A 14,855-nucleotide genomic window follows, 5' to 3' on the forward strand; every position below is an offset into this window, starting at 1 on the left:
CGGAGTCACCGACCGGAATGACATGTATCCGAAGTCCTCTCCACCGGATACTGCCCTAAAACAATCCTAAGCTTCAAGCTCATCCAGAAAGACCCCAAGCCCACTAGCGGACTACTGATCCTATTAGAAAAAAGAAGACGAGACTCGTGCATGTGAAAAGAAAGGGTGGATTCCCTTTCGTAACTCAATAGGTGATTTGCAGCAGCTACACCAGGGGAAGAGTGGGCATCTATTTATCTATTACTTTCTCTTTGACTTCGGATTGAGACTTGAAGCTTTAGCCTGAAGGAAGACAAGATCAGGAACCCCAACCCACTGTTTTGTGCCACGCGGTTGAGCTTTCCACTGTGACATCCATTCTTGTCTAGTTTTCTAATAGAGGGAAAGCAGCTCTCCTTTATATGAGGGTATGCCTTTACTTGTCGTTAGGAGAAGTCGCTTCTAAGGTATCATCTTGTAGTTCTAGGATTGGTTGATGTTCTTGCCTAGTAAGGCTGGTAAGTTAAGTATTGTCTAGTTAAGTTCTTCGAGATTCTCTTTTGAAGAGGCATTTGTTCTTGGACGATGAAAAAAACTTTGATAGACCAGAGGTGTAATGTAAGCAAAGCCCTTCCTAGCAATAGTGGAAGTGTGATTTCATACTAAAACTTGACGCCTTGAACACGCTTTCTATAAATAAACAAAAAAAAGAGGCGAGTCCGATTGCTTCGTAAGTGAATAGGGGTGAGTTTAGCTAATGAATAGGTTTTTTTAGTTGTGGTATAAATGGGGGGCTTTAGGCCCCATTGCCTTGTTGTTGTTTAGTTATTTGAATCCGTTTTCTCGCTAACCGAAGATGAAAGGGGGGTGCAGAGGCGCAGGAAAGGGTGTGGTTGTTTAAGCATCCAAAAGTTGAACTTGCTGTTCCAGAGGTGCTTGTACCCGATCTTGACGGCACTGGTAGTGAGATGCACTCTCTTTTCTCTCTTGCTTGTGGCATTGTAGTCTTTTTCTGCCTTTTACTTTTTTTTATGATGAATTAGTCACCTTAGCTCTCATAAGCAGCCCTTCTGGTGAACCGGTTGAGAAGTAGGCCTTGTTAGTAAATCAAATCAATATACCAGTGCTTGAAGGCCTTTTCCTGCTAGCATAGACTCCGCTTCCTGCCCCCCCTCGCTGCTTTTGAAGTAGTACTGGAAAGTCGATAGTTCACATCGGCAACTATAGACGGAAGGACTGAAGATACTGTTTACGTCTCTACTAATGTCAATAAAGACTAGAATTACCTCTCGCGATAGACTGAAGTCCACTCTTTCGTTCTCTTTTGTTTTTGCTTGAAGGCCTTTCATCGGCTGTTTGAAACTAAGGAATAGCAGTTTTCACCTTCAGCAGTTGTAAAGACCCACAAGTATCCTTGGTAAGAGCGACATCACTATCTGTAGTTTTTTTGGGCCCGTCAAGCCATTATCAGGCCAGATCAAGGATCTTCTTCTTATGGCTTGATCTGCTTGGGCAGCGAGGTCAGGCCTATATATAGAAAGTGTAATCAATCACGTCGTGCTAACTCAACTCATAAGTCATTCTCCGAAAGCAGTCAGTCTGAACTTTTTAGGCGGAGAGGCTAGTCTCAATCCAGTGTATTAGAATACTACTTCTTTTCTCTTTACTCCGTTACTTAAGAAGCCTAAAAATGGCTATGCGCGCTTTCACATATGCAATTGAACTACTTAAGGAGTCGGGAATAGGTTCAAAGACGGGAAGGAAGCATAAGGCTTTCGACCCCCCAACTCATGCTTTGTTGTTCTTAGTCCACGGTCTTCCAATTAGAGCTAACTCTAAAAGTGGCAATTCTGCCCTTATTGGGCTTTATCCGGGAGGAATCTACTCATCTTCTTGCTAAATTAGTCACCAGGTTTAGAATGACTGCTTCGAAAGGACCGGCAAAGCGAGTCACAAGGTAACGTATCGGATTCGATTATCAGGCATTTCTTCGTTCGCTCATTCGAGTCCCCAGATCAGGGAATAGGAAGAGGCTGTAATAAAACGTTCTTCTTAGGCTTTTGGAAAAGAATCCCAGGTAACTTTCTTTACAGACTAGTGGGTCAACTTATCATCCCATCTCTACTAAGACTGAATACGGGTTGAGATACTGACCTACAAGCATCCAGGAGTTCATTCTAAGGTTTAGGAGTTGACTAAAGCAATACATGAATTCGATCCCGGGATTGCAAATAGAAAATAGATATAAGGAAGGATCTCAGCCTGCTCAATCAGAAGGGCCTGCATTCTAATAAACTACAAAGCACCTGGCTGCCTCTACCATATCATAAGCTGGACGGGAAAGTAGATAGTAGTAGAAGAAGCGGAAGTTGGATGAGAAGAAAATGGTCTTGAAAGAGAATATGTGGGAATCGTCGGGCATAGAATCCCAGGCATTCGTCTGACTTTTAGGCTTAAGTTCTTCCTGATCTAGTAGTCTCCGCTTTGAGTAGTGAAGTGTCCCATCGAAATGGCTTTTGGCTAAGATCTGACCCGGCTTTCTCAATAGAGAAATTCAACTGCTACTTCCTCTCTGACCCCGGAGCTAGAGGCGGGATCCCCGTAGTCTAAATTCCCGGATACAAGATTGGATGATATTAAAAGGCATTTACAACGAAAAATGAGACTGAGCTTTGTAGCAGCTATTTCATACTTCGGACTTGCATTTCTGCCCAGGTAATTTGACGAGTTGGAACTGAGGCAAGTTTTTATCCCAATTTGGCGACTAGTAAGAAATTTCTGAGCCTAACTTTTAGCTGCTATTCGTACTTTCTTCCTAGGCTGTTTTGAGGCTTTCTCCGCCGAATTCAGACTTCGTAGTTGTTGCCTCCTTTCTATGGCTTACAGGTACCTTGCCTTGACAATTAATGCATGGATTCTTTCCCCCACTTCATTCTAAGGGTAAATTGAAGACGTAAAGACTGACATTCATTACCTCCCGAAATAGAGTTCACTAAATTTGAAAATTATCTAAGGCTAAAGGGCGAGGTAACCTTGATTGATTGATCTTTTTAGTTAGAGTTAGGCTTGGCTCCATTAAAGCTTTAGTCAGAGCTTACCTCAGGCAGACTTTCGGAATTGATGAACTGGGCATTGGGAAAAGAATCAAAGGGCTCTCTTCGGGCCACTCTCTTTTATGTCTTTCTTTAGTTGCGCTTCTTCGATTGCAAGCAAGATTGATTGTGGCTTAAAAAAGTCCGTACCGCGCACACTATTGCTTTTGCTTTCAGACTTAGGCTTGTCAGAGAGATTAGACTAAAAAAGTCCTTTTCTTTGTAAAAAGATTCCTAATGTCTTCGCTTCAACTACTGGATAGCTCTTCTGTCAATCAATCATGCTTTCAAAATAGGTGCTTTTTCAAAGGCTCGATCATAGATGAAACTCACAATCCAGTCTTAGAATACTGGAGTTAGATGTTCTAAGCTACGATCTCCTTGGCATTCCAACAGTTTTTTGGATTCACGGAGAATCGAAAAAAGGTCTAAGCCCTTTCAACGGAAACTCTTGCCCACTGGAAAAACCTGTTTACTAAGGTGCTCACCCAGCCAATCTTTACGAAAACTACTAATACAGTAAGTAGGCATTTCTCTTTATACTAGCCACGCTTCCGCACATGCCACACTTAGCTGAAAGTTTGGTTTGGAGTCTTATGCTCATATGCTCATAAAGTCTCCTTTATTCTTTTTTGCTTACCTTTCCGCTCGTGGAAACAAAGACAAAGAGATTCTCTTCCAAATCCCTATTTTTTTGACTCCATTAGAGATAGGATCGAAGAGAATGGGATCGCGAATAACTAAGCTAAGTACAGAGAATAGGATTTTAGCTTTAATCGAATGCCAGTCTATAGCTAGGTGAAACAAATAGATCGAAAACAGAGTCCGACTTTGATTTTAGCATCTAGCTAGCCGGAAAGTTTGGTACTGAAACTGTTAACCTGCGTATCTTCCCTTCAGGGGCTAGCTCATCTCCCGGTGTTCGAGTGGACTGGTACTAAGTACTTCATGTCAATACATTGCACGCTCCTCTCTATCTTGCCCTGCCCCCGGATACCATTTCTTGGCTTAAACCGACCAGAAAGATCTGACAATATCTTCAGTGATGTGCAGTCTTCTCTAGCTGTTTTCCGAATCTAACTCTTCATATCCTAGGCTAGCTACAGCAGTTATGGCATCCGCTTTTGGGACTATAAGCTAAGTAAGGTAGTTTACTCCAGGCTTTTTAGTTTGTAGCTAGGTTGTTTTTTCTTCCAGCTATTCTTCTTCTCTTATGGGACTTGAAGCCAAGTAAAGTTGCTATTGAGTTATAGTCTTTAAGATATGGGACTTAGGTGGGGAACCTAAGTTAAACAAAGACGTAATCGAATCTTAGGCTTCGCTACCTAACTTATCAGCCAGCAAGTAAACTACACCCTGAAGTTGGATTTTGAAGCTCAGGAATTCTTTAACAAGCCAGGGTTTTTTTTGGGTAAACAAAGAGCTCTTGACCTCTGCTTATTAGATTGGCTGAGAAAGCCACCCCTTTCTACCGCTAAAGCTCCCTACCCTACTTGAAACCCTCTGTTTCTTCCCTAGTTGGATCAGCCCTTTTCCTTAGTATGTCGAGGGTGGGAATGAGTCCTTTAGCTCTATCGACTGGAAGTGGATAATCCGCCCTTTCCTGCAATGCTTGATCTCCATCTAATTGATATTGACTTTCATCTTTTACATTCTATACAGGCAGGCACAGGATCTATCGTCGGATACCAAGACTGCCAATCATCTATTCTTTGACTTATTTCTGTTTCGAAAATCATTAATGTAGTTAGCATAACAGAATGCTTTTAAAGCTAGAGTTCTCTAGGAAAGTCATATGTGGTTGTTTATGTAATGTAGTGTTTTATGTAGTAGTAATGAATAAATCTTTTGGAGAAATGTTTTTTCTCGATTGATAATAGATAGAAGGAAAGATTCTATTTTTTATAACCTTGCTCGCAAAAAGTAGGATTTTAATTTCTATCCAACAATCAGGATGGATAGAAAGACATACCATCTGCCCTTTGATTCTCTGGCCGAGTTGGAATTGCAAGGGGGCAGAAGTTTTTACAGAAGTAAGTGGGAATTGAGAATAATATAAGAAACGGATGCCTACCGGAAAGCTAGCTCAGTAGGGGCTGAGCTAGACAAGCAAGCAACTGTCAGCCCTCCAAATAGGCAGGGAAGAGATCCTTACCAATACATTTTAGATCCGGCTTAAAAGACAAAGCAAAAAGCATCTCTTATATTTAAAATATACAAATACAGATATCGATTCAGCATTCAGTTAGCTAGCCCGCTACAGATGATTGCTGCCTTGCACTTCCGAAGATAAGATGCCGGGGACAAATGACTTCAAAAACCCACAGATCCGCTAAAATGAAAAAAGCCGATTTGAGATCGTTTATCCAGGAAAAGGAAAGGCAACATCTATCGCAAACCTTAAACTCGTGATTGAACTAAATCTAAATAAAGGAGGCCATAAAGAAGGTTTTTCTCACTACACGAGTAAGAAGTTACTAGCCGCCTACTCTATATCTATAAAGAGAGACGGATTTCGCCTGCCACTCTACCGAGCTAACCAGAGCAGATGAGCATCTCTTTCAAGAAAGGATTGAACAAGTGATTAAACATCTGGCGGGGGAATCGACCTACTTTTTCAGATGATTTGTGGACGGATGGCCAATAGCCAATGCCGTTACCAATTCAACCGATTGAGAGAGAGCAGATATGCTATTTTTGCAGCATCCATGAATCTTAATTAAAAACAAACACCGGGCAATGAAATCGCACCCCCCATTAAATAAAAGAAGACCGCTCGCCAACTACTATGATTAAAAGAACTACCATTGAACCGGCTTTCCTCTCGTTATACCTAATCTATTCAAAGCAAGCAGTCAATCCCATCCTTTCTCCCTTATTTTACTGGAATTCCCTTCGAGCCACGCGCCTCGGCTCTCCTCCCGCTGGAACCTCCTTTACTTCAACCTATACCTAATCGATTCACACGTTAAATCCATGCAGGAATGGATGATTACGCCAAAGAAATCTAGTTCGAAATGACAGCCTTAGCTATACGAATTGGAAGAAATTTTAGAATAGGATTTTCGTTTGGGTTCAAAGGCGAAAAACACATTTTCTAGCAGCCCGGATAAGAACACTGTTCGCCAATTCCAATTGCCCGGCCGAAAGCGCAAAAGAGCGCACTCCAGGCTAGGCTGCCAATTGCTATTCAAGCATCTCAAACTCTATCTGTAACGATTGCTATTTCATCTCCATGAAGAGGAGCTTCTGCTAAAGGAACTTGTGATCCCTAGCTTGAGACTCAAACTCCGGAAGCCGACCTGCCAACATACATTGTGGGATAAGACTCTTCCCCATCATCAGCCAATTAAGCTAAGCGGCAACCTTGAAGGTAAGGTTTGCCAGCATCAAGCTCTAAGGATGGGTATTATGTACCAGCTCGAAGCCCTATAGCTATAGAAGAGACGGCCGTAAGTTGTATCTTTAGTCTTAATTAAGAATTGGAGGTGAAGACTCTTTCTTTCCCCATCCATGAATATACTTTTTCGCTAAGAAAGCCTCTACTGGGCGGGCTACTCCAAGATTGAATATAGAAAGGAGACCTCCCCATGATTCCTACTCCTAAACCGCTGAGTGATGGGCAAGATCTCTAATTAGCTATGACGAAATGGAAAAGGTAATCGCGACCCTATCACGAGAGTTGAAAGCAAGTGGAGAGGGCTAACTCGAAATATCATAGAATAAGTGAGATTGGATTCTAGGCTCGATGAGATGTTAGGTATGCCTGTTGCGTAGAGAAATCTTCTTTCATGTGATCGAGTTCCTTCTTCTGTCGAGATTTGCTTCCTTCGGGTGTGCCTTAGTATTATCATAAGTGAAGCAGAAAGCAGAGAATAAGCTTACCACTCTATGTCGACTATGCCTTTTTGACTACTACTATAAGAGGACTTGCCCTCTATGATCTAGCTCTAGGGCTAAGCCTAAAAAGTCTCACTCTCAGAGAAGTGCTTTCGTACCTTTCAGGGGAGGAAGCCATTTCAAGGGACTTTGTATAGTTGATTATGAAAGTATAGATCGGGACTACTCAAAGCTACGGGCCTTACAGGGGAGGAAGCCATTTCAAGGGACTTTGTATAGTTGATTATGAAAGTATAGATCGGGACTACTCAAAGCTACGGGCCTTATAAGAGGGCCTAGTGCGCTTGCTCCTCTTAAACAGCTGCAAGCCCAGCAAGTGACGTAGCTACACACTAGAAAGAATATTAGCAGCAGAAGATAGACTACTAACGCAATTACTCATTACAAAATAAGAGACAAGTGGTTTTACAGCGATCCTTCTTTGACTCTGTCTCGCTGTAAATAGTTAGTCATTTCCTACCCATATTCGACTTACAGTTAAAAGCAACCTCTAGAAGTTGCACCTGATAGCCATCCGTTTCGTTCGGGCTTCTCATTCCTACCCATATTCGACTTACAGTTAAAAGCAACCTCTAGAAGTTGCACCTGATAGCCATCCGTTTCGTTCGGGCTTCTCTTTACAGTCTTTACAGGAAGTACACTATCCAGCATTTTCCTTCAGGCCTCAACAACCGATCTTCCGACAGCAGGAAAAAACAATTGATCTTGCGACATCCTTTCTAATCCAAACGCCGCTTTCTCCGTCCGGTAATAGAATTTCCTTAACCGATCCGGAGATCTTTCGATCTTTTAGGTATATTTGTTTTTTAGGGGGAGATCCCAGGGAAGTGGGACTCACTAGAAGGAAGACTACTTTGGTTTGGCCAGAATAGTGTTTAGAGATTCCGTATTTAGTGCATTCTTAAAAAATTGTAAAAATGGGAAATGAAAGATGAACGATCGCGCGAATGAGTGTACAAGAACGCTTTTTCCTTCAACACAGAGGTCACAGAACTTTATTTAGCTGAAGTATAAGAATCCGAAATCATAACCTTTCGCTTTAGAGAAGACAGTTCGAGCAGAATCATAAGAAGAAAGTAAGGTTTGCCTTAGTCCCTTGTTGTCGGAATAACCCCTGTTCTAGAATCCACCGTGGCACTTTCGGAAGAGTTCGGAAGAGAATGGCTTGTTAGCACGAAGGTTTTCAGGACTTGAATCGGAAGCATGGAATGCAGGCTCTTCGGGAGAAACCGAACCTGATTGCCCAGGAGTTAATGAAAAGACGGTCTTAGGTGCAAAAGGGAGAATCCGCAGCACATGAATATGAGTAAAAGGAACTTATTGACCAAGGTCTTAGAGAAGGGGCTGCTAGAGGCAGTTATGCCAAAAAGACGGGTTTATTAGAAGAGATTTCCTCCACCGCATCAAGGACATCTTGTGCTGTGCCGCCCTATTCGCTTCGACAATATGATGCTTTATACTAGACGTAGAATCCATAGGGACCGGCTTGACTTTGACTGTTGCTTTTATCATTTCAATGATATCATCAATCTTTCTACATATCTCTGAGATAGGGCTTAGGTCCAAAAGAAGATATCCTAACTATAATGGAGGAAGGAATTCTGAAATGACATACCCTACAAGATGTTGATGCAGTTGCAGCACCTGGGAGGGGCTTTGCTGAGCAAGATCCTTCTTTTGTTTTGAATTGATGGATGAGCCAGTTGGTACCTATGAACAACTCGTGGCGGTCTCAAATCCTGCAGCGATTCATGAAGAGGGGAGATGCTACCAGTTGCAGCAAGGGTCTGGGGAGAGAAGGCTGTCCTCCTCATCATAGGGTTGCTATGATGGACTCTAAACTCCTTACTCCCCATTTTGACCGATGGGAGACCCCATATATCAAAATTAGTAAGATTATTAGGTTAAGGTAGCGGTAGTATATTGGAAGAGGAACTCGCTTTCGCTATCCGATTTGAAGTGCGAAAGCTCTTTCAAACAAAGAATAGCTGTTATAATCTTACGTAAGCCAAAGGCTATTTAAAGAGCTTCTATTTCACCAACTGCGTCTACGCATTCACCAAAAAGAACTGGAACCGGGTAGACATGAAGTAAAGTAATAGCCCCCACGACAATTATCATTGCCTTCACCACCAACTACTCGTACTCCCATACCGGTAACACCAGTCAAGAAGGTAAGGCGGATTCTATAGCTGCTGATTCTAGCACACCGGAAACCCTCACAGTAAGAGTGGATAGGCTTACACCGGTTAATTGAACACTTTACCATTCTCGATGCTGCGGGAACGCTCACTCGCACCAACGGATACTGTCACAGCTAATTGAAGTGCTAGTCCAGCAACTGCAGTTGTCTTTCTGTTTGCAATTGAATCACTAAAGTTGGAGGGTGCTATTGACTCAGCCGTAGATGGGATTCATACTAAGGCAAGCTCTTGAAATTAAACCCAAACAACGGGGAAGGAAGTTATCATTTTGAAACCTGCGAGCTCTAGAGCAAGCAAATAAGAAAGCTAGAGATAGGGCTAAAGGATAGACATAAAGCTATGGAGAGCTTAGGCAAGTGGGCTCCCTTCAACAAGTGTTAGGACGGCTAGTAAGAAAGTTCCAATCCTACACGCAACGGCTTTTCCGCCTACACTTCTGCATGTGTTAAGCAAAGAGCTTTCCTCAAACGATTGGAACAAGAATAGGTTCTTGTCTCTTTGAAGCGTATCATCCATGGCGAATGGTATCGTATATAAGAGAAAGGCCGCATTTAGGAGTGATCCTTCCCTCTTTCTAGAAATCTCATAAGAGAAGAAAGAGCTGCTTGGCAAGTCAAGTAGTACGCCCGGTTCACCAGGTCATTCTGGTATGACCAGGGAATCCTGGTACCAGGTTCTACCACTGTTTGTTTGGAACAATCATACTCAAAAGAAGAGTTTGATCCTGGCTCAGAAGTAAGGCTAGCTGTATGCTTCACACAGTCAAGTCGCTAAGTTCGGGCTCAGGAGACAAGAGAAAAGCCAGTTACGCTCTGCAGTCTTCGAGGAAAAGCGGGTAAAGAAAGAAGAAGAGTCGGGCAACATTCTCCATCTTGGAAAAAAGTACTAATAAAAGAAGATCTCTTGACGGGAAAAGAAATAGAAATAAAGAGGCACCTGTCAAGCCGGTCAAGCTTCAGGATTCCCTGATTCGACAGATAAAGTAGCATTCATTTGGAAACATTTTCCGGTTCATTCCCGAAGCTATCTGGTCAAAAGCCTCAATAAAAGGGAGAATGGCTACTCCGGGCAAAAGGTCTACCTTGAAAACAGATTGAAGTTTCATATAAAATAAAATATAGTAGTAGCTATAACTCCGGGCAAAAGGTCTACCTTGAAAACAGATTGAAGTTTCATATAAAATAAAATATAGTAGTAGCTATCCCCCTCCAACGTTATGGGTATGGGTTTAGGATCCATTCCAACTAAATGGTGGATCAGATTCGATCCATTGAACCCAATCCAAGAAGAACAATCCGGGTGAGTGGCGATTTGCGACCTTCTGCCTCCACTGCTTCCACTTCAACTTCTCCTACACTGATTAGTCTAGTTTTGTTTGCCCCCGGAGAGTATCACTGTGAATTATAACTCATATATATCAGCCAGAGAAGCCTGTGACTCATACACTATCAACCATAGTGTATACCAGAAAGAAACTTCGTCTAACACCAGATCTTGTTGAAGCTCAGCCAGGACCTGAAAGAGATCAGTAAACCAACGCTTCTCCCTCTCCAGACTCAAGCCATGATCCAGTTCCAGACAACATGCCTGAGGTAGGCTATTATTCCTATCGTCCTGTTCCAGGCTTTGCTCAAGAATAAATATTGGATAGATTTGGAGGAAACCTTAACTTCAGTTTGTGAAGATTAGGACTTTACTGGCTATTGCTCAAGAATAAATATTGGATAGATTTGGAGGAAACCTTAACTTCAGTTTGTGAAGATTAGGACTTTACTGGCTATTGCTGCATCAAAGAAGTGGTCCCTATACCAGCTAGATGTGAAAAATGCCTTCCTACACGGAGAAAACATTGCATTAGTAGGATCCACCCCATGCAATAAGAGGGCCCATAGCAATGAATGTTGAAATAAGATTCACTTCGTTCTGTACGGGATAAGGAGCGAAAAGCGCAGCATGGCAATCGGAGACAAGTCAAGTTCAGTAAGAAATTGGTTGGATAGATAGATTCGTGAGTAGTGTAATCATAAAAGCCCACGGAGCGGTGACAGAATTTGTAATCTACTCTTCATGGGTACCGGAGATCGTCTCCTCGGCTGTTAGGTTCAGTGTTCATCGTCACTTGAGTACAAGTACATGATGGTCGTCCTATGAGTGAATGTGCTTCAGTATAAGGTAAAAATTGCTTGAGCTGATAAAGTTGTAAGGCTCCAAGCCTAGGGTTTAAGCGGATGCCCCAAGGCTCTCTTCGTAATGGCTGGACGCTAATGGATTGGACGACAGGTACGAGAAGCTCACTGCCAGGATATAACCATTCTTGTCCCGAAGAAAAGCAGATGTTGATGACTCCGAGATTGATGACCGGATCGGCAACGGACGTTGACGAGCAAGATCCCTCTGCCCTTGAGTGGCTTTTCTTGGTTGTGGATTGCGTGCAGCTTGACTTCTTTCTTCCACATAGGCCTCACTCTCATTGGAAGAAGCTATGGAAGGTGCTTGAGAAAGCTTCCTACTTCCTATCCCCCATCTCTATAATGATAAGATTATAAGGAATGCTGCTCGACTGAGGAGTATCTCAGGATAGGAGCTGTCCTAGATGGAGCAAGCAGGACTGATGAGGATCTTCTTTTCTATGCTAAGGGTGACGAAGGGAACCGCCAGGTTGAAGGCGCCTCCGAGGATCTCAAATGCTTACTTATTCTACCAGTACAAGTCTATACAAAAGGAAGTACATAGGAATATAGCAGAATCAAAGAGGGAAGTCAAAGGCAGTACATGGGACCTCTTATTTGCTCAAAGTAAAAGACTTTTTGCCATTTGGTCTAGGATAAAGAAAACTCTCTTTCAGGAAAGGGCGAATTCAAATCCTAGCATTTTAGCAGTACACAAAGCACAGGAAAGATAAAAGGAAATGAAAAGGGATGAGGGCAGAAGGAAGAGCCCCTTATCAGCTCGTAAACTCGCTCCAATGCAGCGGGAGGGGGCACCTTATTAAAAACGCTCCGATGGAGGAGATGGAATACTAGGTTCAGATGCTTCCGCCGGTGGATGACATTTGAGAACCAGAGGGAATAGATTGCATTGAGTTGGATGGTTAGCCAGCGTTTCGATCAAAACTATGAGATGGGTGGGACCGGCTGCTTAGCTTCTGCTTGACAGAGATGGACAAGAGGACGACGCATTGCCTGCTGCACCAGTGTCAGGGCTTGCTTGGTTCTGTTCGACTTCGCCTGCGCTCGTAATCAAAAGATTGATACAGCAGAACAATGATGTTAAGACAGGCGGGGCGAGCTGGGATCGGATCCGAGAGATAGAGAAGGAGTTCGTTTGATTGGGAGAGATCCGCCTTTGAAGAGGGACAAGTAGAATGCTTAGGAGGTTTTGCTTCGGATGCAGCATTGGAAAGCGCCCTGGAAGGAGAGAACAAAAGGGTTTTTTTACCTTGATAGCAAAAGTTGAGGTTGAGATGGTCCTCGAGAGACAAATGGATTGCATTGGACCGGATCCAGCTGGTGGAGGATACCTGGGGTGATAAGCTTGGTTCGAGGAACCGAAGGTCTTGTTCGTACCTCTATTCGTTGATGCCGAAAGGTGGGTTCGGGCATCCATATTCTAGTTTTATTGACGATCGAGTGACTGGAGTGGTGAGGGGCTGCGGGGAACCATGGCCAGGGAGAAAGAAGACGAGAAGACAGAAAGTGCAGCTAGCAACCCTAAACTGGAGTGGTGAGGGGCTGCGGGGAACCATGGCCAGGGAGAAAGAAGACGAGAAGACAGAAAGTGCAGCTAGCAACCCTAACTCCCCAGACTCGATAGAGGAAGTATAGCCTTCGGCTCCCCTTCTGCGCAAGATTCAAACAAAAAAAGTTCTTATTCACTGCCGTTAGGGGCAAGACGCTAACTCAATGCTATTCCTAGTGTCATCTCTTATCTTCTGTGCCAAGCTAGTAGCCTTCCAGAAGTCCCCACAGCTGATTCACTTGTGCTATCCCCTTCCCCTGCTATTGGCTATTTCTTTTATTGCTACTGCTAGCATTAGCACTACCGTCGCTTCTGATCTCTCTGCTATCACCCCATTGGATAGCCTTTCAGTGGCCTTCAGGAGTAGTAGACGCGGAGCCTTTTGAAGCAAATTCTCAAGCCTCTTTCTGTGGCATTTTTCCTTTCTTTCATCCCGTGTACTTATCTTTCTTTTTCGAGTCTGAAACTAGGAAAATAGTCGATAGAAAACTCTGCCTTGGTACGAGGGGAATTGGGGATTGAAAGTCTCTAGGTACCAAAGGCCGATGAAACTCACACAAATGGGCAGCTTCCTTGTTCTATCGAACAAGCTTGTAAACTCCTCTCCCTTTGGTCGAGCGTCTTCGAACCTTCCTTGTTCCATTATAAAGAGCTGGATTGAGATGCCTGGGTAGGTATCTCAACTAGCGAACGATAAACATACAAGTAAAACACTTGCCTGTAGCTAGTCGATTGGCCGGCAGGAATCAAACCTAGCTTGTGTAGCCTATTTAGTTATAGCTATATAGTTAAAGAGATCAATCCCCTCTTAGGAATCAGTAAATCCTATAAATGATTGCTCTGATGTATCGCATAAATTCTTTTTTTGGCTTTCCAAGGGAATGTTGTTATGTTGCCTTGGGCTTGAACGGTGCACTAATCTTTTGAATCCGGTACCAACGGGTATCACCCCCCTAGAACAACGTTCTCTTTCAGACCTTTCAACCAATCCCCCGGAGAGCGGCTTTTGCTAAAACTCTAGCAGTTTCTTGAAAACTCGCTTCGGATATGAAACTTTGAGTATTCAGAGATGTTTTCGTTATTCCGGGCTCGGTAACAGATCGCTTCTTCCAAAGCACGTCCCGTTCGTTCAGCTCGCAACAATCCAATTAGTTCGCCGGGTGATTTTTCAGCAGACAGGAACAGTTTGATTCTCTAAGCAAGCAGGTTTTTACCCCCGAGCTTGATTTAAGAAGTTGATAAAATGCTTGCTTTAGACATCATTGGTCCCAGACAAAACGCGCTCTGCTTGTCTAACATCGTGCCTGTGAAGAAAACCTCCGGCCCTTCCTTGTCAATGGGAAATCAGTCCTAGATTCAATAGCAGGGGCTTCTCTTTTCAATTCAATATTTTTCAAGACTTCTTGCTTTGTTTCCGTCTCTCCTGCTTTAATCGTCTCTAAATCGAAGCGAAGTCAGTCTTTCTTCCTAAGAACATGGAAGCAGAAACTAGAACAATAGAGAGATAAGATCTTACTTCCATAGTTGAATTTCCGTATTCTAGTCACCCTTTTCTCACTACTCCCTTTTTCGAGGGATGAGCTCTGACTGGTAATAGTCTCATTGGCTTTAGAATAAGTTTCGAACAGATAGCCCGCCAGACGGGCATGCAACCTCAGACGCGCATTCCTTTCCCGTACCCGTAGCCCTTACTCCGGCTTACGTTCGAGCTACTACACTACGTAACCTATCCCGCTTTGTTAATTGTGTTAAGTATAACTGGGATTGTTGTAGAATGTAATCACAATGCACCATGGGAGTGGCAGTAGCTCCCTGTTGCATTGCATGAGTTCGAAGCTGTTATTGCCTGTTGTAACTCTTTATATTACTCTCCTCTGGAGGGTGGTACTCTAGCCCAATCTATCTGGTATGGCTACCAGGTGGTTTTGCTTCTTTGTTGGTG

Source organism: Arachis duranensis, unplaced genomic scaffold (genome assembly GCF_000817695.3).
Source record: "Arachis duranensis cultivar V14167 unplaced genomic scaffold, aradu.V14167.gnm2.J7QH unplaced_Scaffold_6604, whole genome shotgun sequence".
In the NCBI taxonomy this organism is placed as follows: domain Eukaryota; kingdom Viridiplantae; phylum Streptophyta; class Magnoliopsida; order Fabales; family Fabaceae; genus Arachis; species Arachis duranensis.